Source organism: Poeciliopsis prolifica, unplaced genomic scaffold (assembly GCF_027474105.1).
Source record: "Poeciliopsis prolifica strain line A6 unplaced genomic scaffold, Auburn_PproV2 SCAFFOLD001, whole genome shotgun sequence".
NCBI classification, from domain to species: domain Eukaryota; kingdom Metazoa; phylum Chordata; class Actinopteri; order Cyprinodontiformes; family Poeciliidae; genus Poeciliopsis; species Poeciliopsis prolifica.
In genome coordinates, this window is record NW_026562376.1 from 9995954 (window position 1) to 10021289 (window position 25336).

General features: G+C 38.4%; 1 protein-coding gene across 3 annotated transcripts in view; it reads right to left on the bottom strand.

Annotated features, from left to right (window-relative positions):
• igf1ra (insulin-like growth factor 1a receptor) overlaps window positions 1-25336 on the bottom strand; it is an 88937-nt gene that overhangs the window by 40729 nt on the left and 22872 nt on the right. Inside the window, exon 2 of one of the 3 annotated variants that reach the window (XM_055031820.1) lies at window positions 7324-7354. The exons of 1 other annotated variant lie outside the window; for it this stretch is intronic. The gene's annotated coding sequence lies outside the window, so the exon portion shown is untranslated. Of the gene's footprint in view, window positions 1-6896; window positions 7054-7323; window positions 7355-25336 lie in introns of those variants that run through there. One more of the 3 variants, XM_055031811.1, reaches the window with a different exon arrangement.

The following is a 25336-nucleotide window of genomic DNA, read 5'->3' on the forward strand; positions in this document are numbered from 1 at the left end:
GATCATTCAATGAGAATCACAGCACTGAGGGAAACAGTACACAGGCCAGAAAAGACAAATACCAATGTTGATGCAGGTAAATGGGCATAAAGAACAAGCTCCCCTTTGATCACATCAAGTGCTAATCCCCCACCATGTCAAACATAAAACTTACAAAAATTATCAAAAGAAAATTGCCACATTTTCTCCCCCACACCCAAACAATGGACTTCATTGTAAAACATTATGGTGCATTCATAGGCAGAGGGTAAAGGCAGTTTAAAAATAGTGGGCTTTCAATCTTTCTCTCAAGGCGGCAGACAACCCTAACTCTCTCTCTTCGTCTCTCTGTGTCTCTTTCTCAGTCATCTGGGACATCCAAACAACATCATGGTGTTCTTTGAACTCCCTGCTGTTGCTACAAACTCCAAAACAACTCAGGAACTCCAACGGAGTGAGCAACACCAGTTTAACATGTTTTAAGAAAGAAAACAGGACGTCATTCGTTCACTTTTTAAGAAATAACCATTCCTCAAACAAATTTGTGGAGTACTGCATAAAGACGATACTACTGCACTCCAGAAGAAGCAGAGAGCTGTTATACCACTGCTGTTTGCAGCTTCAGCTTTTATTAGAGCCATTTTATGGGTTTTCTGTTGACTGTGAATGTCTTTGAAGCAACCTGGACATCAGGAAGTTAACCAGCTGGAGGAGGTTTTCTGTTTCATGGTTTTAATGAAATACAATATTCTGTAGTCAATTTTATCACTGTACATATAAGTATGTATGCAGTGAAACTTTTACTCTTTGCTATGTCACAGGAGACCATATTCTGAATCACAGCATATGGGAACAGGATCAACATTCAGATGTACAACAGCAAAAATATAAACCACATAAACTAAGCAGTAATTACTATTATTATAAAGAAAAACTAGCAGTTTTGAGTCCCAATAAACAGGCTTTCTGACAGAGGGCCTGAGAGGAGTTTTACTGGGAAAGTTCATGTTGTGGATTTGGTTCCCCCATCTTTGGGTCAGAGTGGAGCTCTACTGAACAAAATAGCACATGTGTGAAATGCCTATGCAAAAGATACAGCACATCACCCCAGTTCTAAAGTCCTTACACTGGCTCTCTGTAGCTCAGAGGATAAACTATAATATACTTAAAAATCACTGAACGGTTTAGCTCCACAATACATGAAAGATAAGCTGTGGTTATACCAGACTTTCAGACCTCTCAGGTCTTCTGGTTCTGGTCTGCTCTGCCCAGAACCAAACATGGAGAACCAGTATTCAGCTTCTATGCACCACAAATCTGGAACAAACATCCAGAAAACTGCAAAACAGCTGAAACACTGAGTTCCTTTAAATCTAGACTAACTCAGTTGTTTAGGGTTGCTTTTGAAACATAATTATGAAACATTAATCAATAATTTGATGTAAAATGACGATAAAATGTAATGTTGTTGACTGTGTGCTCTATGACTTTGAATTGTTGTGTTTTTGTGATGGAAAGCATTTTGAAATGCCCTGTTGCTGAAAGGGCTGAAATGCCTTTCAGCAAGGCATTTGATTTGATTGAAAAGGCTAATGCCTTTCTCCAGCAGTCATTAAAAGATAACTGGGCCGCCAGACCGTATTGGGGTAACAACCATGCAGTCATGCATCCACACACTCATATCTAAGGGCAATTTAGAGAAGCCAATTAACCAAACAGTTATGTTTTGGACTGCGAAAGGAAGCAGGAGTACCAAGAGAGAACCAATTCATACATAGAGGAAAACTTCATGCAAAAACACACACACACACACACACACACACACACACACACACACACACACACACACACACACACACACACACCACACACACACACACACACCGCACACACACACAACACACACACACACACACACAGGATGCCGTCCAAACTCAGGACCTTCTCTCTGCAAGGCAACTGTGCTACCCATTAAATCACTGAGCAGCCTCTTTTTCTTAGAAAAATAAAATAAGTTACCAAATAAAACAAAACAAAAAAAAAAACATAACTAACTGATTTAAAAATCAATCTTAGAAAATCTCCTCTAATTATACAGCTGTGGTTGTGGCCTTAAGTGGCTTGGGTAAGGGCATACATATTGAATTAAACATTTCTTGTCCTCAGTTTTAAACCATTCCACAACAACCTGATGGAAAGAGGAGGAATCACACCTGTTGGATCAGTGATTTCCACCAGGCTGCCTTCCAATAAACACGCACAGTCACACGCTTCCCAACAGCTGGCGATGGATCGACCAGCTACATGTAGTTAGGGGACAGATAGCTGGCTGAGAGAGGGAATGGGAGCCCACAGCTCAATCAATGAGCAATCAATCACACACAGCAAGAAGGAGCAAACACAGGAAACAGGAGGCCATATCCTTTAACTACCTCTCAAAGGAAAGCCATCAAAGTGCCGCCTCTGACTCTAGGCTTTTTTCCACGGCCAACTATTACTCTTGTTATGACCCCTCTCAGAGGAGAGTTCCCCGTTTCTGTGTGTGTGATTGCGGCAATTTGTTGCTGTTGGATCCAGAAAACTCGAGCAAAGACGAAGCAGAGATACTTGTTTTTGGTCCAAAAATTCAGAGAGAGAAATGTATTCCACATTTTGTCTTTGTTAGCAACTCAGACCTTTTACAAGTATTTTAGACACTCCTCTGAGTTTTTTCAAATAGCAGAAAAAAACACTTAAGCAACTGTTTAAAACTTAAATTTGCTGTAAAAGTCTCCAAATGGAAAACTTGGTTGAAAATGAAAAATATATTGGGTAATGCAAATGTTTTCGTTATACGAGACCACGCAGATAGCATTTTCAAACTAAGCCAAAAAGAGGAGAAGAGCAGCTTCAAATGATTAAAAATAGAGCAGTTGGACTTGCCTAAAGTTGGACCATATTACTACTACCGAAGTTAAGCCACTATCTTTGGCTGCAGAAATGTGTGACGTGTGTTTTCCTGTCAAAGAAGAAATTCTACATTTATTCTTATATGAGCATACATACTCTACTGCCAGGTTTCTGTTCCATGTTTCTATTTCGGTTTGTTTTTACAGTTTCTATCTTCCTTTTTGATGCTTGATATATTTAAAAGCACACTTGGTTTATGTTTCATAAATAGCAAATATAAGCACAGCTTTTACTAACAGTAGGTTGTTTTTTTTAGTTGACAGATGCACAAGAAATTTGTTGGTGTCAAGAATCAGAGAAGGTTTTTGCTCAATCGGCCCTGACCAGCAACCGGCCAATCAGAATTTTTTTTTTTTTCCTTTTTCTTTTTCTCACTATGAATGCTGAAGGCAGCTTGAACAAACAGGAACAATTTTCAGGGTATAGAGTTCTACTGAATGAAGAGGATTAAATGTTATCTATTTCAATATGAGTGAGGTGCTTCAAATAGTCAGTATAAGCACAAAGATGTAAGAAGCTTTTTAAAAAGCAAGTTATATTTTCTACAAATATTCACTCTCTAAGTTACAAGAGAGAGAGCACAACTCTGATATCCAAGGAATCTTTGGTCCTTGAATATCACCTACATTTTGTTTTGTGGAGAGAGTGTAATCATTTTGGCCATCATCTGCCGGGATAACAGCATCAGAGCCAGTGACTTAAAGACATGACAAAAGAAAATGCATACATTTTCCTTTTGGATTAATTAAGTGAATTGTATTTGAATCTATCTACTTTACCGTTGTCATGGAAAATGCTAGATTTGGAAAAAAAAAATGTTGGAAATCTCACAGATTAGGTAAGGTTGTACATTCTTCAGAGGATACAGACACTGTGGCTCTTCATTTAGTGCTGCTAATCACGTCAAAGGAAAACATGAATTGCTAAAAAAAAAGCTTGAAAATTTAAGTCTGTAAGTCTGAAAAAACACATTTATGTGTTGTTGTTCTAGTATATTAATGCTCAATTTTCCCCTTATTTGTCTTATGTATATCCATATCAAAAGAACTAAGATGTTAAGACGATAATGTTATATGTATTTTAAAAAACTGCTATTTCAATGCAGTTTTTCTGCTCCCAGTAGTTAGGCAAATGTTTTTTGAAAAAAAGCTGTCAAGAAGGCAGGAAAAGCTCAGTTTACTCTACATTTGATAACTTAATTCAAACATTTAAAAGGTTTCTCCTGAAAAAAATAGGGAATTCGGCTCCTAGTGATCATTAAGAGTAATGTCTTTATTGAATATAAATATTCTCTTGGATACAAATGGACAAATTTTTAAATGTGTAAAAGTGCACATTTAAAATAAAATGATAATAAAAAATCATGTTATCTTTTCATTTCATTCTTGAAAAAAACAGGTAAAAAGGAAAATGTACATACAAGATATAATGATAATAATAATAATAATAATAATAATAATAATAATAATAATAATAATAATAATAATAATAATAATAATAACAATAATAATATTCTGGGTGTTTTAATAATAGTGAGTAACAGCACCAGATCATTTTGAGCCTGATTTTGCTTGTAAGCATTCATGTCACATGTAGGGATAATTCAGTTCACCTAAAACTGGGGATTTGCCAACTCCCAGTGTGCATAAATTATTGGAGAAAAGGGTGACTGGCAGAACTAATGCGCACAGTGAAGAATAATAAACACAAAGGACATCCTTGCTGCCTTGAGCTGCAGTGACAGAATGCCCTTCTGTCTTTACTGTCACTGTGAGTCAGCTCTCATTACCTTTAGAGCTGGATGACCCGTGTTCTCTTACTGACATATGGTACTTCCTACCTACTGCTTCATAGACAACAGTTAGATGATGGGATGCCATGGTGACAGAGGATGAACTATCCTTGACCTCTTTTATATCAGATTAATTCTGTTCGTAATAAATTAACAATGCTTCTTCAGATCTAACAAGCTCACATCAGTGTGTGTTAACTAAACTCACAAAATGATTCATCCACTGGTATAAGATAGTTGAACAACAGTGTCATACATTGAATCAAAGTGTATGACACCAAGGAGTTGACCCTTCTCCTTGGACCCTCTTTCATGCACCTTGCAGCAATGAGATGCATGAAGGAACGGATGCTGCAGGCTAATCAAATATGCACAGGAACTGAAGGACAGCCATGCCACCATTTTTTGGGGGGCATAACAATTGACATTGGACAGATGACAATGAACTCTAACAATCAACATGTTAAAGCAGTTCAAGGCCTCCCTATGCTTCCTTTGAAAAGGAGACAAACGATACATGTAGTGACCTCAAGAATCAAAACACTGCAAAGTCCAGCACTGTGTAGACATAAACGTACATCTAAGGATGCAGCTTTATCAAGCTGTATCGGCACCACTCTGAATTTTGCAGCTAAATTTCTAATCTGCTTAGACCTGCTGATGACTATTTTAGTTAATGTGAATCACAGAAAAATTCACCAAAAAATTGGGGGGTTGTTGAAATTGATTATCTAAAAGTGCTTTTGAGTTCTTGACTCAATGACATCGTTCACATTAAACAGTGTTGTGACTATTATGACCTGGCAGGCTACATGGCACATCCACTGAGGAATTTTCCGATCCTCTGATCACCAGCAAGATAAGCCAAGTTTATCTCTGATGACAAATCACAACTCTAAAACATATCCCATCTAATTAAAAACCTCTTCATTTATAAGAACAACCTGGATATCTTAGTGCTGGAGAAAGAGAAAAATGTTTCGTGAGCTTCTCCATTAAACCTCTGGAACACGAAGTAACAATGGATTTTCTTGTGTGATGGGACAACAACAATATCACTATGACAACACAAAGCTGGATCAGGAAGTCTCTTCACTGAAGCCTTCAAAGACGTTAAACAAAGCGTCAAAGTCGTCCTGTTTTCTCACCGACCTCACAGCAAAACTGTGGTTGCTGCTGTGCATGCAGCCTCAGGTGGAAGCACAACTAAAACCTGGTCTTTTGTTCCAGACTGCAAAGTGTTTCATCAGAGGCACTTACAATACACACACTCGCACAGCTAAACACACATATACTCAACTCCACCACAAGATCCTCTGAGCCGCGTCTTATACACCCACACACATGCACCAAACACAACCTGACCCGCCTCCCCTCTCCCTCTCTACTTCCTTCTTCGTTCCTAACACTCTGCCTCACACCCTCATTCATAAAATGGCCGCTTTGCAATTCCAGCTGCTGGCATGGAATTTATGGATGAGGGGTCAAGGGCAGCAATGGGTCAGGAGGGTCTTGCTACTTTTGTTTCTTGTTTTTTTTTCCCCTCTCACTCTTTCTCTGTCCATCTTATCCCCAGATGTGTCTGACTAATTCCTGTTGTTCATGTGTGCCAGTCTTCCTCAATTTGTTTCCTTCCCTCTGCCTTCCTCCAATAACCTGATACCCTGGTGGCCTCGGAGAGAAACTGAAGCTATGTGTTTGACAGAAAAAGGCTGTCGAAAAGCAGTTTGGGGGCAGGAGTAAAGTGCTGGAGACTCCTCCTTAGAGGCCAGGGAGAGGGGGTACGGGGACATTCTCAAGTTCTATCCCTTGAACACGAACTCAGTGTTCCTGCAGTTTTACCACATCACACAGACTTGCATGCTGACTCATGTGCCAAGTTTTTTTAAGTGGCATGAGGTTCCTTTTTGTTGTTTATAACATTCTTAAAAGAGATCTTTTTGTCCTCTAATGCAGAAACATTTTGAAATCTATGTTTGAGGAGCACGTCAATCAAACAGGACAAAAACAATACGTTCAAAATCACAGCATAGCTTAACAGTTGGTGTCAGTGTTTGTCCTTCTGAACGTGACAAAGACGTGCATCTGTCCCCCCAGTCACACCCCCCTACAGCGTCTTCTGATGTACACAAATTAAAACACACTCAAGCAAGAACTGCAGCTGCCCCTCACGCACATGTGCACTCGCCTCCTTCTTCCTACTCCTCCTCCTGCACACCCAAGCAGATGAGGGCACAAGCACAAAGGAGAGAGAGAGGTAAGAGCTGGGGTCGCCTCGGGCTGGAATGAGTTTTCAATTGAGGAGCTTGAACGACACCTTGGCTTTTGTTATAACATCATGAAAAGCAAGCATGTTTCACATGCGTGTGAAACACTCGCATGCGTAAAGGCGAGGTTAACAATCGCTTTTAGAATAAGGCCCTGGCCAGAACAGCAGCATGCGGCAGTTTTTAGACACATGCAACCCAAGCATCTTCAATTAGATCCACTTAGTTCTACATTCTCTAAAAACTCTTCTAATGTTATCAGAGCAACAAAATAGTGGAGATCTAAGACATTTTGCAATTAATTACAGGCAGATGGAGCAACCGATTGCAACAGACCTTTTCCCCAGTTCACTTTGGACCCTTGGAACTGTGAGAAGGTAGAAGTTCTTTAAGTAAAGATAGCGATATCCCACAATATTTTAGTTATTATAGTTTAGTAAGTATATTGATAGAATTATAAGAACTACTTAAAGCTTAAGATGTACACCTGCCATGTCCTCTCATAAAAAAACAGAAGAGGTTAAGAATTTCTGAAATATGTTATTCATCTAAAATCACATGGAGCGATAGTATAGAACAATATCAATACACCTTCATAAATGATGATATAATCTAAAACCATATTGTTTTAAAGTCTTATTCAAAATGTGTGTCCACTCATTGTCAACAGCAGAAAAGGTCACAGTAACCTTTTACTACAAAGATCATTTATGCTGGAAGTCATTACTGAACTCCGTAGTAGAAAATAGTAAAAGACACCAGGTTTCTTTTCATGCACCAAAAATAGTCTCTATCTTGGAAATACTTTTGGCCCTCATATTTTGAAACAGATGTTGTTGTGGATATGAGGAAAGCTTCAACTTCGACTGAAGGTAGAGTACACAACACAGTTTATGCTAAGGCTAAAGCAGATAACTCCCATGGCAGTAGATAAGATGACCTCAGCTGTTGTTTGTGAGCATAAAGTTTATCAGCAGAGTAGTAAGAAAATATTTGTTTTTTCCTACTGAAGTTTTACTTTATTAGGTTCTCTATCAGTCCACTGTCGATGTGAAGGCTGTCAGAATTTTATATTTTGAGTTGCAGTTATTTGCAACACTCGTTTATTGTGGCCACATTGGGCTCACCAGAGACCTTTTAAATCCTTGCATAGGATTTTGGTACCACCTTTAGACATCAGTGTGAATTCATACGTTTAGGTGTGTGCTATTCATCAATACTTTAGGTCTCAAAGTATTCATACCTAACAATTCCTAACAAGTCAATTTCCACTCACATTTTTGTAAAATATACAAATTTTATTAATCCAAAAAGAGGTGTTAAAAGAAAGGGGTTAAGAGTTTATCAATACAAAAAGGGACATTATGGTTTGCAGTGTATCATTTATGAATTACAAATGTTTTAGCTAGAAAACAACGACATGCTGCACAGACATATGTGTGTGATTTGTTTAAGCTCCAGTTGTATCATCAATGAGCTAGCAACGTGATTACTACTGTTGTTCAGCTACAAGCAGGATTTTGCTTTCACTCTCCTCTGCCCACATGTCCCAACCCACGCAGGCCACCGTCAGCCCACCCACCAGCCGTACTCCGGTCACTTGCTTGCTTGCATTTCTATCCTGGCTTCATTTCACTCAAAATTTCCACAGATGGGCAAAGGAGCTGTGTGGATGCATGTTCAACTTTTAGTGTATGTACATCAGTCGCACCACAACTTGGTGATGAAAGCATCTGATTTGGAGTTGAGGGACACAGGAGCTGGGGTTTGGGCAGGGGGAAATGCTGCATCTTTAGCCGGCAGTGCAAAGAAGGGTTAGCGGTAAACAAATGCACTAACATCCAGGCTGCTCTGCTTGGTGTGGTTATGGCTGCCTGGCTATTTATATGTGTCCCTCCTTTAGAGAAGGAAGCTGCTCCTATTGGATCCAGATGTGAGAGAAAAAAGTGAACTGAAAGGTGATGGCAGGGATGAAACAGAGGTTGTGCTCATGTGCTGCTATATATATATATATATATATATATATATATATATATATATATATATATATATATATGAAAATTAGCAATATGTACTATAAGATAGACAAAGACAAGATTTCGATCAGCCTTTTAAAGAAAAGGTATTTTCTCCATGACTCATTATTATAGCAGAAAAACCAATAGAGGGATTTGTTGGATTGTGCACCTTTTTGTTTTCTCTGCAAAAACCAGGCATGTCTTCATTTTTAGGATGCAGCATTTACAGATACCAAAGATCCAGTAACTTCTTTCATGCTGTCATTTTTTTGACACTGCAATTCCCTCCAACAGTTCAGAGGGAGATGTACTAAGAAATTCACTGACCAAAATCAATTGTTTTCATTCTGATTTCCTTCAAATAGTGATATGTAGATCAGAAACTCACATTTTTCTCACCAGTAGGTGCCACAAGGTTACTGACAGCATCACTCTTAACTCTTATTGAGTGAAACACAAACAAAAGTGAGTCCCACGTTTAAAGAGAACACACAACTATTTAAAAAGAAATTAAATGATTATGATGGGTCATGTCTACAGTTCATACAAGGTTTAAGAAAAGCAATAGATAGAATATAGTGTGTGAAATACAGATAAAATACCAGCTTTGTATTTGTTTTGTCTTTGTTTTAAAATATAAGTAAGCCATTGTTTTTAAAATACATGACTGCAAGAAAAAAAGTATTTGCAATGTATCATTTTAGTGTCATAATTAAAAAGAAATTGGAACTGAACCAATCCTGAATGAAATAAAAACAGAATTCTGATCAGTCCAAGTCGAACTTTTTTTAACAATAACAATTTTTGTTCTTAGTAAAAAAAAATCTATCCACTAGGCATTTCAGTGGAAAGAGTAAACACATCTGAATTGAATAACACTTTAAAAAAGTCACACAGTGAAAAGGAAAAATGTAGGTCAGATGAAATAACTGTATGGATCTGCTTCTGGAACTTTACTTTGCATAAAAATGTTTCACTGGCTCGAGTGGAAGTGCATTGGTGAGACGTGGGATGTGGGATGGAGCAGGAAAGGTAAAGCACTCTTCTGACAAACTGAGGTCAAGGCCTCTGTAATTGGATAGTCAGCAGCTGGTCACAAGTCAGCTATGAACCCACTGATCTGCTTGAAGATCTATAAATGGATATTTAGGCTGAACTATCTGAGATGTACAGATGAAGACAAAGTGTGGGAGGATACAGAGGAGAGTTCTGAATAGTTTCCCTTTAAGTAGCCTAAAATGACAGAATCTCTCTTCCTGTCCATCAGTTTCCAAGGATGTGACTCTTAATACTGTCACATCTGGCTCTACCACCCTCTGCACAGTTAATGGGATACAGATAGGGATGGCTATTCTAAGATATTACATACTGATCACTTGATCTGCTTTTGCGTTAGATATAGCTGGCATGAAGTGGTTGACGTAAGACACACGCGAAATCACCCACACATGGGTTGGTTGCGGTTTTGGGTCATGAGGTCTGAACAAGAGCCATTGTGGACCGCACTACCCAGCAGCCACACTGGCTAGGGGCTCTGCTCACCCCCTGATATAGCTCAAGTTTGTACACTGACGTCAGTCCACAAGCAGCCCGTGTGACGTCAGCATGCGTGTGCTTTGACCATAGCCATGACATGGCTTCATGCAGCGAATGCAAGGAAGACCGAAGGAGAAGAGTACGCTACTGATGTCATAGCCATTTGCAGCACCCCCAAGGCCAAAACCAAGATTGGTGTTTCTTAGAACAAGCAAGATAAGACTTTTGCATTTTGTTATGCATATTTGCCGTCACCCTAATGGTATAATTATATGTCTGCTCTCAAATAACTCCAAAATGCCTGATGCCCACAGTAAGGCTAGTATTCAAATAAAAAAGCTCTGGCTGGTTGACCAGCAGTTGCTGGCTTGTATTTAAAGAAAAAAGTTAGGGTTGGCATAGGGTGGTGAAATGCATGTAAATAATCTCAGTTGAAAGAAGATCATCAGATTGGATAAACAAGTCAGATTGGATACAATCTAAGTCTTGCATTTCTCTATTTGTTCATAATGATGATTTAAAACTACTGTTTTACTGTTCAGTTATAGATAGCCTGTTATTAAATTATCTAATAAAAGAAACATCCTCATCCGGCATTAACTGTGTTGTCTATTTAACAAATGTGCTAGTTAAGGTTGTGTGTTGATGTTGTTGTGGGCTATTTAACCTCTAAGAGCATCTTAGAATGGATCTATCTGTATGTCTTTCTTCAAAGGTAGAGAATAAATTGCCCCAAAATTGTAATCTTCCTTTCTGTGTCCCAAACACAAAAACACCCATTCTAAAGCACATTCCACTGATCCCCAAGAGCTGCCCACCGAACCCTCCCGGTAGCCACTCTGCTGGCTCTCAACGCTAAGGCCACCCGCCGTGAGGGAAGTGGAGAACGGCCTGGCATTCCACAAGCCTACGTGCAACATAACACAACCGCTCAACAGCATGCATAGAGGGTAGAGGGGCATGGCCGGAGGGAACGGGTGCTTGTACCCTCAGAGTACACCCTGTCACATTCAATGACAACAATACAGACAGATTTGAGGAGAGCACGCTTCGGCACAGTGTGTGAAAATGAAAATCCTCTGTGGTTTCATTGGAACATCTGTTGCTACTGTTCTACTAAAAAAGCCCCTGCACCTGGAAACCTGTCCTCAACATGATCAAAACAGGGACTGCAGACCAGTAAGGAATGAAGTGGGTCTACTGGGTCTAAGTCAGTAACCAGACAGCCCACTCCTCTCCTAAGCTTGTGTGGCCAGCTGTCTGTCTGCCTAAGCTTTGAGAGCACATGCCTTACACAGTTCAGGGAGGGTGCAGTGGAGGCTAGTAAACACCCCTCCTATATTCTGCACCAACCGCCAAAATGAAATCAGGAAATATTTGGCTTCCCTCATTAAAATCTCAAGATGAAAATGCGTATTTTTATCTTCAGAGCTATCCAAGGTTCAAGCAGAAGTAAAAAAAATATATTTTTAGTGCTAATGTTTAATCTTCTAAATTTTGGATATTATTTTAGACTAGAGGCCACCACTATAAGATTTTCGAAGTAAAGAGTGTAAAACTCTTTACTTTAAGAATAGGTGGTAAAATGTATCCAATATTGATATGAACGATGCACAAAGAGAATGTTGTCACAAAGCCAAAAGAATGTTTGTATCCAAGGTTGAAGTGTTATCTTTACACAATGATGTGATGGAGTGATGGTGTACCGTCTGCCAACAAGAACGTAAATCACAGATGTTAGATTCTCAATTCCTACTTGCACACAGCAAGTCGGCTTTCATTTAAAGCTCTGATGAACCCCATTTTTCTAAAAGAAAAAACAAAGGAAAACAAGCTATTCTTATCTCACGGAACCAGTTATGTAAGAGGGTACTTAGAGCACCTTGTTGAACAGGGGTGTACACAGTTGTTTTATGAAGATTGCTTACTGTTGCTTACTGTCGCTGGGTAATAATGACCACAGAAATTCTGTCGATCTAATCTGTAAAATAACAAAACACATTTATTTTCCTAAAAAAAACTGCACTTTCTGACAGTGAGCTCTGTATCTGTCTGACTTGTTGCTAATGTGTATTCTTTTTTTTTCGTTTAATTACATTAACACTGTCAACTATTTCACTTCTGTGCACTTAAACTATTACATATCATTTTAATCTAGTTTGAGTATGGAAGCAAATGGAAAAAAAAAAGTTAAGTCTCATGTATCTTTTAATTTATTACATGATCTTTACTATTCTGATTTTACATGATCACCCCCATCCCACCCGATCAAACCAAAATAGCTGATTAATGAGCAGTACACTCATTAGATATAGCAAAGCAATGATAGAAGTAGATTAAATGATAAGTAGCTGATGAAAGAAGGTTCACTTCAGTGGTTAGAGATTTGACAGACATCATTGATAAAATGACATGTCAAAGAGGCTGAGGTACAAGTCAAGCTTCATTTGAAGCCATGGTTGCATTGCTAAAGGAAACATCACTGTGATACTTGGCAGGTTTGTGTGAATAAAAATGGAAATCTTCTTTGTTCCTATGTTGCCAAACCAGAGTGTGAAGTAAAAATTGAGCAGCACTGCAGTTCTGTCAAAAAAAAAAAAAAAAAAAAAAAACAGAAACAATGCACAAAGTCAGATGAAGTTCCCCTCTGGTAATTCACTTGTTTAGGCTCCTTCCTTCCCTGTTCCTCTCATTTTCACAGAGAGATAAATGACTCCATTAGTTGTCTTTGATAGATCAGGGATCAGCCTTGGGCACAGGATGTGATAACCAGGGTCATTGACTGCAGCAGTGCAAGCATGCCTATCTCCAAATGAGAACAAGAACTAAGGCAGTTCACACTCCTTGATGGACAATTTGTCCCAATGTAGTCAGCATTTATTCTTGCAAGTGGAATACATGAAAGAACATGGCAGTGCACTCTTAACCCCACTTTGTCATTTGGGCACATGGCTGTTTTTGGTCAGAGGTGAACCCCATGTTCTCATATTGCTGCAGCTGTCAGAGACGGGCCAAAGGATCCCACTGAGAAGACACTTATCTGACTATCTCACACAGACATATTTTGTTTGCATGCATGTGGGTAAGCTGTGAAGTTGTAATGCTATGTGCAGGTCAATGAATAACTGTGTCAAAACAGCCACAGGTGTCCACAAGTGGTATGTGCTTTTAAAACTAAAGGAGCTTTTTATCATCACAACAATCAGGAATTAGATTTGAGACTTGCACAAGAATGGTGTCGGGGGATTAGGGTGTGGTGTATTGTCGTATTAGAATTTCTAAGGACTTGAATTAAAACCTCATTGACTGTGGAAACTTCACATTGGAATTCAAGCCTTGGGCACAGGATGTGCATCTTGCATTCTGAGCTAATGCTCAAATAAGCTGAGAAAAAAAAGTTATTGACTTCCCATGACACTGAGCAGCATTCCAGTGATATTTTTGGTCTTTAACCCAAGTAAGACGGTTCTAATTTTCAGCTGTAGTTCACACCTAATGAATCTTATCAGTTTTTTGATTAGACCATCTCCCATATTTCTCTCAAGGCTGTGCAGGTGCACCGTTTATTACCAAGTTTTTTCCTTGCTCTTAACTTCCCATTTGCTTGGATACAGTACAGTTTAAACAGCCATTTTCTGATGCCAGGATACTTTGAGTCACATTAATGAGTTTTCATTGGACAACTGTTAGTTCAGCAGTCCTGGCCATGACTGATCAGGCCATTGCATGACCCTAACAAAAAATGTATGGATATATTTATGTAATAATCTCAAAAAGTAGTCTACTCTTTATAGTAGATGGATTTTGAGTTTTCATTAGCTGTACATTTTCTTCATTTGTATTAAAAGAAATAAACACTTGATATACAAGTGTTTGTTTTGTTTTTACATAAATCTATACTAGATTGTGTATATAGTACTCAGTCTAGTATAGACTGTGCACTATAGAGTATAAATGAATTAATTCAGTGATATTTTAACTTCAGAAAATAACAGCAGTTCTTTAACACCCAAGCCAAGCGTGAACACAATCCATTGGCATGTTCAACTGTAACTAGTCCAAACTTGAAGGAATTGTGTCAGAGCATAAAAGCTCAAAAAGTAACACAGAAGATTAGCTGTATCCCTGGTCCTATTGCATGTATTAGCTTTTACAATACAACTCAATAATATTATCAAAGACCGAAAGAAACAAGGAAGAAAAACGTGACATCACTAATCACGGTTACAAGGACTAAGAAGCAGATTTTTCTAAAAATACTTAATTTGCTTGAGTTTTATTGGCTGACCACCAAATGTTGGAGGAGCTTAGTGAAAGTGTGACGTGTGAGCAGCTCATGTACCTTCACACATTCTTTATTTGGGCTGTTCCTGTAGAGCCCCCTGTTAAACTCACAAACAGGCTCAAAAGAGCTTAAAGGAAACCAAGGTTCCAAATTCGTACTTGAACATTTATAGACTTTTAAAGCAAAATAAAACAGCAAAAGCGTTATGAAATAGAGCTCTAATTGTCAGCATGGGATCTTTGGGACTTGTTTTACTCTTTTGTTGTTGTTTTGTTTGCTTGTTTTGTGGAAGAAGCTGTTATTTTGTTGAGTAATCCTGTTCTCACTGATGAGTCATTTTAATTATCAGTAAGCAGGCTTAAAGAGCAACACCAAGAGATGGTCTTCCAGGTCAGCAGCTGCTTTTAGTAGAATCTGAAGATGGATAAGAAAACCTCCTTCTTGAGAGAAACAGTGTGAAAGAAAGCGAGCCAGTTAGTGCCAACAACTTTTCAGGGCGCTATAGAGTAGGCCAGAGTTCATCAGACAAAGCATGGAATGAGGAAACAATAGGCATTCTTCCAGATCTCCCTGCATGGGTCAGACAGTGAAAAGAACAACGCCCCCCACATGCTGTGTCCTATAAAAGCACTGTCTGTGTTTTGCACAAGCTTCAACTACCAAGCATCAGGAACAAGAATTTCACGAGGCAGACATGACATCATCAAGAGAATAATACCAACGCTGTCACAATATGTGAGATGGATTAAGCCTGAGTCAATAATCAACTGACTCATTTACCAGAATCCGCCCATTGCCTGTTCTCCAGCACCCTTCACTCCAATATACCATTGTATCCATTTTTCTTATCTGTCTCATTGCCAGAGGAATCTTTAGCATGTAACAAACAATGTCAACGGAGAACTCAGTCAGCAGGATTAGCTTAAAATGACAGCAAAATATTACAGAAATAAAGTAAAGACAGTAAAAGTCACTGTTATCTTATTGGAAGATGCCTGGTTAAAGAACCGTTAAGTTTATTTGCAGCACTCTGCAAATAAACTTCAAATAAATATTAACAGTTGACCATGTTAATAAAAATGTATAAAAAATTATAAAAATTAAAATTTCATTGTAACCGGCTAATTTCATATTTTTCTTTAACATGATGGACTGGAAGTAAAGACTTGAAGTGACATAGAAAAATGTTTCATTCAGGAGTGAATTGCTGGTGTCAACTGAGAATTTCAGACAAACTGTATCTGTTTTATGTAGAAAACAGTTGCTAATATTTCTCTTTGAACACAATGAATGAAGTTATCCGCTGTTTGCCACACCAGATCTGGCTTACAGAAACTACCCTGAAAAGTCATTATACAAGCTTTCTCATCATTGCACATTTTTTTGTTACTGGAATCATTGGATAATATTTTCTATTTAGAATTGTTCTCTGTTTACAGGAATACAAAAAACTGGATTTGGATTCACTACAAACATGGGGTTTGTGGTCTTTAAATGTAACTGTATTTGGTCATGATCAGGCCCAAACATATTCACACTCATTTTCATGTTAGCTGTGTATACAGATAGACAGCCTAGTGTTCAGGTTTAGACTGTAAAGCAGTGAGTAATAATTTGATCAGTTTTGATAAGTTTGAGCTGAATTTAGAACTTGCTCCTGTAAACCATCAAATGACAAGTGGGTGATGGAGGCTCTAAAAATATCAGAAGAATGAAAAATATGAACCTAATAAAATTTTGCATTTCCTTTCCAAAATCATCTGCATGCTCAACTTTCATTTGTTTAAGTACAGCCATTTATATCAAAGCACATTATTCCTGTTAACTAATATTTTGAGTCTTTGATGCATTTCTTTGTTAATGATTTTGTGTAAATGCAAGGAGGTTATGTAACCATGAGTACTTCAGCAATTGTGGTAAACAGCCATTTAGAATGTCAACTAAGGCTATCTCCAGTTCTGCAACTGTTTTAATACACAGGTGGAAAACTAACCCTGCACATCCTTCTTAACACCGGATTAAAACAATGATGGTGGTGGAATTGCCAGCAGGCAGGGAGAAGTTCAATTCAGGGCAATCTTGCATTAAAAAACTTATTAAAATCTTAAGACAGGAAAACAGGTTCCCCTTCCAGCAGAAAAATATACAATCAAAGTTAAAATGAAAACATTTGCATCAAAGAATAGTCAGGATAGCCCAGGGAAAGTTCAATTAAACTGTGATACTGTGATAAAATTCTCGTTCCCAGGGGTTTTCTGTCCCGTCTCACTGAGCTCAAGCTATTTTGTGAGGAAGATTGTTACATGTATCTGAAGATCTGCAAAATTCACAGATAAAACATATCTGTGAAGCCCTACAGCAAAAAATGTTTTTACAAAGTATCTGGTCAGTAGTATTGAATACAAATTCATGACACACTATTCAGATTTTTATTTGAAAATAAAAAAATGGCAAATTATTTATTTTTCACTTCAAAGTTTTATGCCCCTTTATGTTGATCAAGCATGCAAAACTGCAACAAATTATATTGAGGTTTGTAGATTTAACTTGACAAGATAAGATAATGTACAAGAAGTATTTGCAAGGTACTATACCTACTGTTCTACTCCACTCCAAGTTGAGGAGATAAAATGTGTATATTTGTGAACTTAAAAGACCACTATTGATCTTTCAGAGGTGGTTATGAATACCAGAAGTAATTAAAGGAGTTTTATTACACATTGGAAGCAGGGCAGATGCAGCACAAATGAATCAAATCCTGCTCTGAACGACTGTAATTGAATCGAATCATGAGGATCTGCCAAGAACTCACAGCTGTACAGTCTCAGGGAGCATCACACTTGAGAAAACTCAGTTAGCAGGTTTATGATCATTTATTCAGTATTTACGGGCACAAAAAAAGAGAGAGAAACTCAGTTAATGGAGAGGAAAGGCTACTCAGATGAGCAATAAAAGATTCTGGATCTAATAACACAGGGGGCTTTACGCTCCTATTACCTCCAAGAAATCAATTCAAGAATGATATCAGAGAAATATTATCTGGTTAAATAAAACACAGATGAAGGAATATCTCATGAAAGAAATCTATTTAAGCTTTTAATGCAAGTTCAAATTCACAGACAATTTTAGAGAATGATGTGAGTCTTAACTCAGGGTCACAGGTTTAACAGTGAGTCAAATGTCGTTTAATTGCTACATATCCTTTGTGATTCAGCTTAGATAGAGTCAGAACTACTCCAGCAAACTGTTAATGGCACTTGTAAGTGGCCATTGGCACAAAAAGCCTAATTCATTTCTGTTGAAGAGAGAAGCTTAGTCAGAACAATGACACAAGGCAGCAAGGGTATGAGGCAAGAAGTCTATGATCTTCACAGTTAATCAAAGTCAGGGGCCATCAGGAGGGGGATTGTGGAGAAAATCTAACAAAAAACAGAAAGATAAACACCAACGGTAGATAAATTTCTACCAGAAAGCCTAATTCTCTGAAGATGCCCGCAGCAGACCAAAGATGGGGAAGGATGCCAAAACATTAAGTGGAAACTCACTAGTTCAACAGTCACGGTCTGGAACCGTTTTAATAAGCTGGAAACTATTTCCAAAATAGTTGATGGTTCCGATGCAGAACAGAGACAAAGACCTGCATTGTAAAGGCAGAGCATGTATTTTCCTTCGCTGATCAAGTTTGCTGCCAAGAGGCAGAGTCCAGGCGACAGTCTTAAGAGCAGTCGCTGCTGTTTCTTCAGGCCCCACCTACTGCCCCACCTCTTTACACACAAACACAGTCTTTTTTTTTCTTTTTTTTTTTTACCACAAAGGCAGACATGCAAGACCTCCTCTATCGAACATTAGGACTGCAAAACATTCCCAAAAGTGGCTCGTCTACTCTCTTTCCCGAATCAGTCTGCAGGATGATAAAGTTAATTTGGGCCATTTAGACGTTCAGCATTTACATGAGAAAGTTCAGCAAAACCACCAGAGATTCTTGGAATGGGTGTGTCAGTTAGTTGACAGGAAGAAAAAAAATGAAAGGAGTGTAGAAGAAAAAAAAATCACATAAAAGCACATTTCCCAGCAGGATTGGCTTGTGTTTCATGCTCGGACAGCGGCCCTATACTCCAGTTGGCTTATTCAGACACAAACACACGTTTCAAGAAAAAACGTTCAAGAGCTTGACAGCTCTGCTCTGTTTGTACTTCAACCGGAGATGATCAGTTGAGTCCTAGTTTAGCCATGTGGTAAGATGGGACCCTGCAACTGTGTGGACATTTTTGAAACCTTGTTGCTCAAGGCCTTGACTTGAGTCCCCCACACACTCATTCTCTGCTTCCAGTAGCTGGCCTGTCTTAGCCCGCCTAGCTTCTACTCACGCCATAAATCAAGGGCTTCATCTCCGATGTTGTACTTAAAGCGGGGGAAAAAAAGAGACAATGAAGGCGGCAGAGGAGGATCTGTTAAGCCGTGTTCCGAGAGGCCGCTTCCTCCCACTGCCTCAGAGCCAGAGGTTTTAAACACACGCTTATGTGTAGCGTTTTCTTGACAGCCGCAGGCACTAAGTGATGGATGCCGAGGTGTCTGTCTCCATGGCAGCGCCGGAGAGCATGCCGGGAAGAGCACGCTCTCCCGGCATTACTATATTCTGAAACCAGAATATAGTAATGACTCTCTTCGATCTTCTCACGATACTATCAAGAACATAGATCTTGAAACATAATAAAATGAAAAAATATATAGTTACAAGGCATTATAAAAGTATTAAGAGCTCAAATCTTTTCATGATTTGTCAAGTAGCAACCATAAACCTCTCTTCGTCTTATTGAGATTATAATTTTAAATTAAATTGATTGTACTATACTTGGCAATTTCCTATAAAATTTGTTCTGGATTGATTAAGTAAACTGACTGAATAAACAATCCTTTACGAAATAGAAACATCACTAGTTATAACACATAATTAGATTAGAAAATACAGACAGTTGTAAGAAAAATATATATAAAAATGGGAAAAAAGAGTTATACAAAAATCTATATTTGAAAAATAAAAATGCCTGAAAAAGGAAAGAAGGAAAAACAGGTTGCTCTCTCATTTATGGAGTCTCACACTTCTTTGTGCAGCGGTCAGTGTTTGGACTCCCTAAACACTGGACCTTTGCTGCACATCTTCCCCCCTTCACTCTCTCTGTGCTTTTCTTGTCTGAAATATTCAAGACCAGAGGAACCACAAAATCTAAAACTAAACAAAATCAAAACCAAAGATAATAATAATATTTAAAAAAAAACATGCAGAAAAAATAAAAACAATGAAAAAATTCATTACAACTTCATAGTACATGTAGCAACATGGTCTTCAAATGCTTGCTATTACTTTATGAATAATACTTCGCATTAGCTATTCTCATCAAAAATGAAAATAAATGGTTTTGAAAAATGCTTTGATTCAAGCCTTGGAAAATTACTGCATCATGTGAATAAAGAAGACTAACAAAAATATATTAGCTTCAAAATGCTGCAATTTGCTAAATGAATGTGACTTAGTGAGCTGTGATTCTGCACAAATATCCAGTATATTGGTATGAAAACTATACACTGAAAAAGGGTGATGTACATGTCTGCTCATGCACTTTCCAGCTGCTAATTGATGTTCAGGTTGACATAAGTGGTGTAGGGTTTTGTTTTTTTCTGAACACTAAGCTTGGTGTTTTGAGTCAATCTCCATCCCTTTAAAAGGCGCTGTTGACAGAGGGCTGTGCCATAATGGCAAAGAAAAAAAATAAAACAACCTTTTGAGTTGGCTCTCAAACAAAAAAGAGAAAAGAAAAGTTATGTAAATATTTAAAAACAGAGACTCAAATCAGCTTTTGTAAGTTTCCAATAGAAACGTTTTGCATTCCAGAAAAGGAGACAGACGAGTTTATCCATGTAGTAAATAAAAAGTACAGAAAAGGAGGAAATGAGAAACTGAGCGCTCTTGTTTTCAAAGACTTGGAAAAAAAAAACTAATATCAGTACAAATACGGGGAATAACAGATTGGTCTTTGCTTCTTTTTACATTCTGTCTACCTAACACCACTACTGCACACATACTGGATGGGCATTTTTAATACATCTCAGAAATGAAACCAGAGGCACAAAAAAACAAGCTGGAGAAAGTCAAAGCAGGACAAAATGTGAGGGGATTTCCTGAACAGGAATGATCTGTGTCATTATCCCATATACAGGAAGGGAACAAGAAAGCTAAAAGGTCGGCATGATAACACCATATATTATGCAGGCAGGTAGATGGAACGTAACAACAACCCTCTAACAAGCAAGTGCATGTCTGCTGTGGAAATCTGCTAACAACAACAGGGCACACAGGAGCGGATAACGCCTAACAAGGGTTAAAGATCGAGACAAACATTTAATTCACTCCCAATGTTGAAGTAGACACGTTGAAAAGCAGAAAGTTAACGGGAAAAAAAAAACAGGCACTTAATAAAGTCTGACAGTAAAACTGAAAAATTGTGAGTAATAACATGTGATGACAATGTTTATATGCAGCCGGGAGGCTAGTGCCTTTCCTGTTTTTCAGACCGCCTGAGAGAGAAAGAGCAGGTTCCTGATTCACAGTCAAGCACAAACAAGCCTAGTGAGCTTTGTTTTCTGTAACTGATGCACTAACAGGAGCAGGCTGGTGGGGGTGATTCACACCGTACTTATGTGGGAAGGGTCAGTTCAGAATGGATGGTTTTCAACCATTGCCTTCTCATGGGGATGGAAGAGATGAAAGGTACCAATGTGGCTCTGCTCTCTTCCGACCCGCATTAAGCCTTTTTTGTCTTTTACTTCATCAGCAGAGCCTGACTGACACAGGAAGATGCACAGTAACACAAAACACAGTCAAATCTGATATTTCACACCAGACATCTTTTAATGACTCCCAGGGTAAATGCCCACATCACCCACATAACCCACATCAAATAGACTTTGCTATCTCAATATCAGATATCAGTATTGAGCAGAAAAACCTTCTCTGGTCTCTGTTTTTGAGGAAACTGCCAAGTTGAGCTATATAAGTGCGAATGAAAAGAGACAGATATTTTGCTTTGACTCGTCTCTTTCATTCCAGTTTATTGGGAGTGAAGGTTGGTGCTTCTTGTAGCATCACATCAGATAAAAAAAAAAATCTAAATAAATTACCAATATCCCTCGTCTAGACTCAACGCTTGCCAAAGCAACAAATCTCTCTGCTGATCTTATTATTGGGTCAGCATTGCGCTGTCATCCAGGCAGCCTAGGGAGGTTACGGAACAAGAGTAACAAAATCGTCCGGTCACCTTACTTTACCCCCATCTGTCACGTCAGAGATGGCAAAATCTTTAATGCCCTGTAAATCTAAAGCCAATTTAATGAGGATGAATGAGGATAGCGACAGCTCCCAGGTGACATGGCCTTCCCCTCCTCTCAAGCAAAGACAGAGCTGCAGAGGGGAGCTCCAGAGACCTCTATATTTATCTGACACAGTAACAAGCTGCTGTCTGACTGCCGCATGGTGCGACACGGTTTGTCTTCATCAAGCCCTTCTCTAACCCCCTCATCTCCATTCACTTTATTTTTTGTCTGATCCACTGCAGCCAATCATGAGGGGTCCACCACTGACCCAGAAAGATGTCATCACCACGAGAGTTGTCATGAATGACACTGTATTTACGTCCGTGGCTAAGAGGGAGAGACATACGCAAGATTCTGATCGCTACTTCACACTCCATTGGATTCCTCCACAGGAGGAGCCATATTTCAAAGCTGAGAGCAATAATTCATCGTGGGCCAACCCGATGTTAACAAAGCACCAACTGGTGATTATAGAGTTGGAGTGGCCCATTGAGGCGAGCAGCCAAGGAGCTGCTGGTCTGCCAAGAGAGCCATGCCAAGAGGGCAGGCGAAGTCAGAGCAGACTCAGCCACCTGTGCCTGTTAGGCCGCGCGCTGACAGCTACGCCGGCCTTCAAAATCCCACCCAAACAAGATAAACAGAGAAGGAGAGGCTCAAGGTCATTATTATTGTTACTGACAGAGAGCAGACATACGAGACTAACGGAACAGCACCCCATGTTAGTAAATTAACACCGAGGACAAGGACTATTATATCTACGATATTGTAGAAAGTCACAGTGGTATAAAAATATATACACATTTTTTATTACAATAATTGTTTACATTTACAATTTTTTCCATCTTTACCAGAAGAAAATGTTTATTAAGATTTGCGACAATCCTAAAATAATTTTAATGTCAGACATAATGGGACTGAACGAGAAAAAGAAAAATAGGCCTTAGTTTGGGGATGATTGCTAGTTCAAATAAAAAAACAATTTGTTTTTCGTACATCATTTCTATCAAATGTAATTATGTAATCTGCAGCTTTAGAATAACCAGAACTCGTTATAAACATGTGTTTTTATAATAGTTTCTAGTTTAAATGTCATTAAGTCAGACAATTCAGACAGGAAAATTAAATTTGATTAAAAACAGGAAAAAGTTTATTTATTTTAGTCAACTGTTTAGTCAACTGCACATAAACACATGCAAGCACAGGAACAGTCCGACCTTTACTCTGTTTCACTCATTTTTAAGTAACATTTCTGCTTCTATTGCACGTTTTCCTGCACTGCACGCATACTGTCTTGTAAACTGTCTTTTTAATGTTCAATACACTTATGTAAATTTAAGAAAAATATCATTCTATCCGCACAATCCTTGCATTGTCAGTATATTTTTATGTCTACCTGTTTTTTTCATGTTATAACCTTGTGCAATATATTGAGATTATGATTATTATTATTATTGTACGTATATTTTTTTTTAAACACATGTTTTTTCTTTTCTTTTATCTTTCTAATCTTTTGCATAAACCTACATTGAAATGCAGCAACCTGAATTTCCCCAGTGGGGGACAATAAAAGAAATGTCTATTCTATTTATACATCTAATTGTTCAACATTTATCATTGTGTCTCATAGCTTTGAGACAAAACACAGTAGTTTTGCTTTTTTCTAGTTCCAGAGAAGCCCAGAGATCCTATCCTTTCTTTTCTTTTCCTTTCTTTTCCTATCTCTTCATCCATCAAGTCTGTTCCGCAGTGTTGAGCATCCAAACCCTTGTTTATTGTGAGCTAACTTCAAGTACTTCCATACCGCTTTGGCAGTGGATCAGTTGTTTTATCTGCCATGTTTGGTTCGAAGGTGTCGCTCAGACGACAAATGACATGAGTCAAAAAACAAACTAATGTATACAGCGCACTCATGAGCAACCAGAAGATTCGTTGTGCTCACAGCAATGGAGACGAAAACAGCTACAACTCGTCAAAAATAGAAAGTGAGTCAAATGTTTAAAAAAATGATATTGATGGAAGGGTCATTATCAATAGTAAACATCATTAATTATGTTACTATTCACAGTAGACCAACCATTATAACAAAGTATCTGTTTCCAGGGACCCGTTCTAAATGAACCCTCCCAGATGTTCCCAGGAGAAAATGATCCTTTGGACAAATCAATCTACAGCTGGTAGCAGCATGTCTGCTCCAATCCACAGAAATATCTTCAACACTATGAAATACTAACAACAGAATCTCCACAAAGTTAAACATGTCACAACATATTTTGAGTAGGTTAGCAATTATGAATCAGAGGGATTACTTCTACATGAGTCGTAGGAGTCTTTCACAAAACAGTTTTTCAATATGCCCACAAAGAGACGCCACTCTTCATGCTGCCTCCGGCTGTTCATAAATCACCAATAAAGCTGGCCATGTCAAACACCGATCTGAGCGTTTATAAACGAAGCATCACACAAACAAGGCGGCACGGAGTGGGACTGAGAGGTGTATTGATATAAGTACTACAAATAAAATGTGTGTCCGATATGTCCTCTCGTATTATTTTCAAAATAAATGGCTAAAGAACATGGTGAACCGCCACCAACCTACCATGTCATTACATTAATCAGACCTAGATAGTACGAAGACTTCTTCAGCCTTCATTAAAGTGTTTTTCAACTTTAAACTTTGCTTTTTTTTCCGTCCTTGAGTGGGCATGGTAACTTTATTAATTATTCACAGTAAAAACAACACGAAGGACCATTTGTACAAAGTTGGCACAATTCAAACTTTACTTGGAGCAAACATAATGCAACTCCTCATGCTAGCATAAAGGACAGAAAAGAAAACTATTTGAGGGGAAGTGCGTGGTTGTCAAAGGCATTTCATCTAGCTGTGTAATTCATGAGGTTTTCTTTGTAATTTTATGATGCCCTTTCATCTCCTCATTGTGCACATGCTACAAAGAAGAACAGACAGCAGATCACTGCTGGCACGCCGAGGCGTGTTCAGTATGCCTGTCACAGAAAAAAGTTAACCCAAAATACACAGAGAGACACAAGGAATAAAAGTATAATTCACCCTTTGCTAAGCAGCCACAAGATACAATAACTATAAGCTACAAAGCCATTATTTTTATGTATCCCCTATATGATG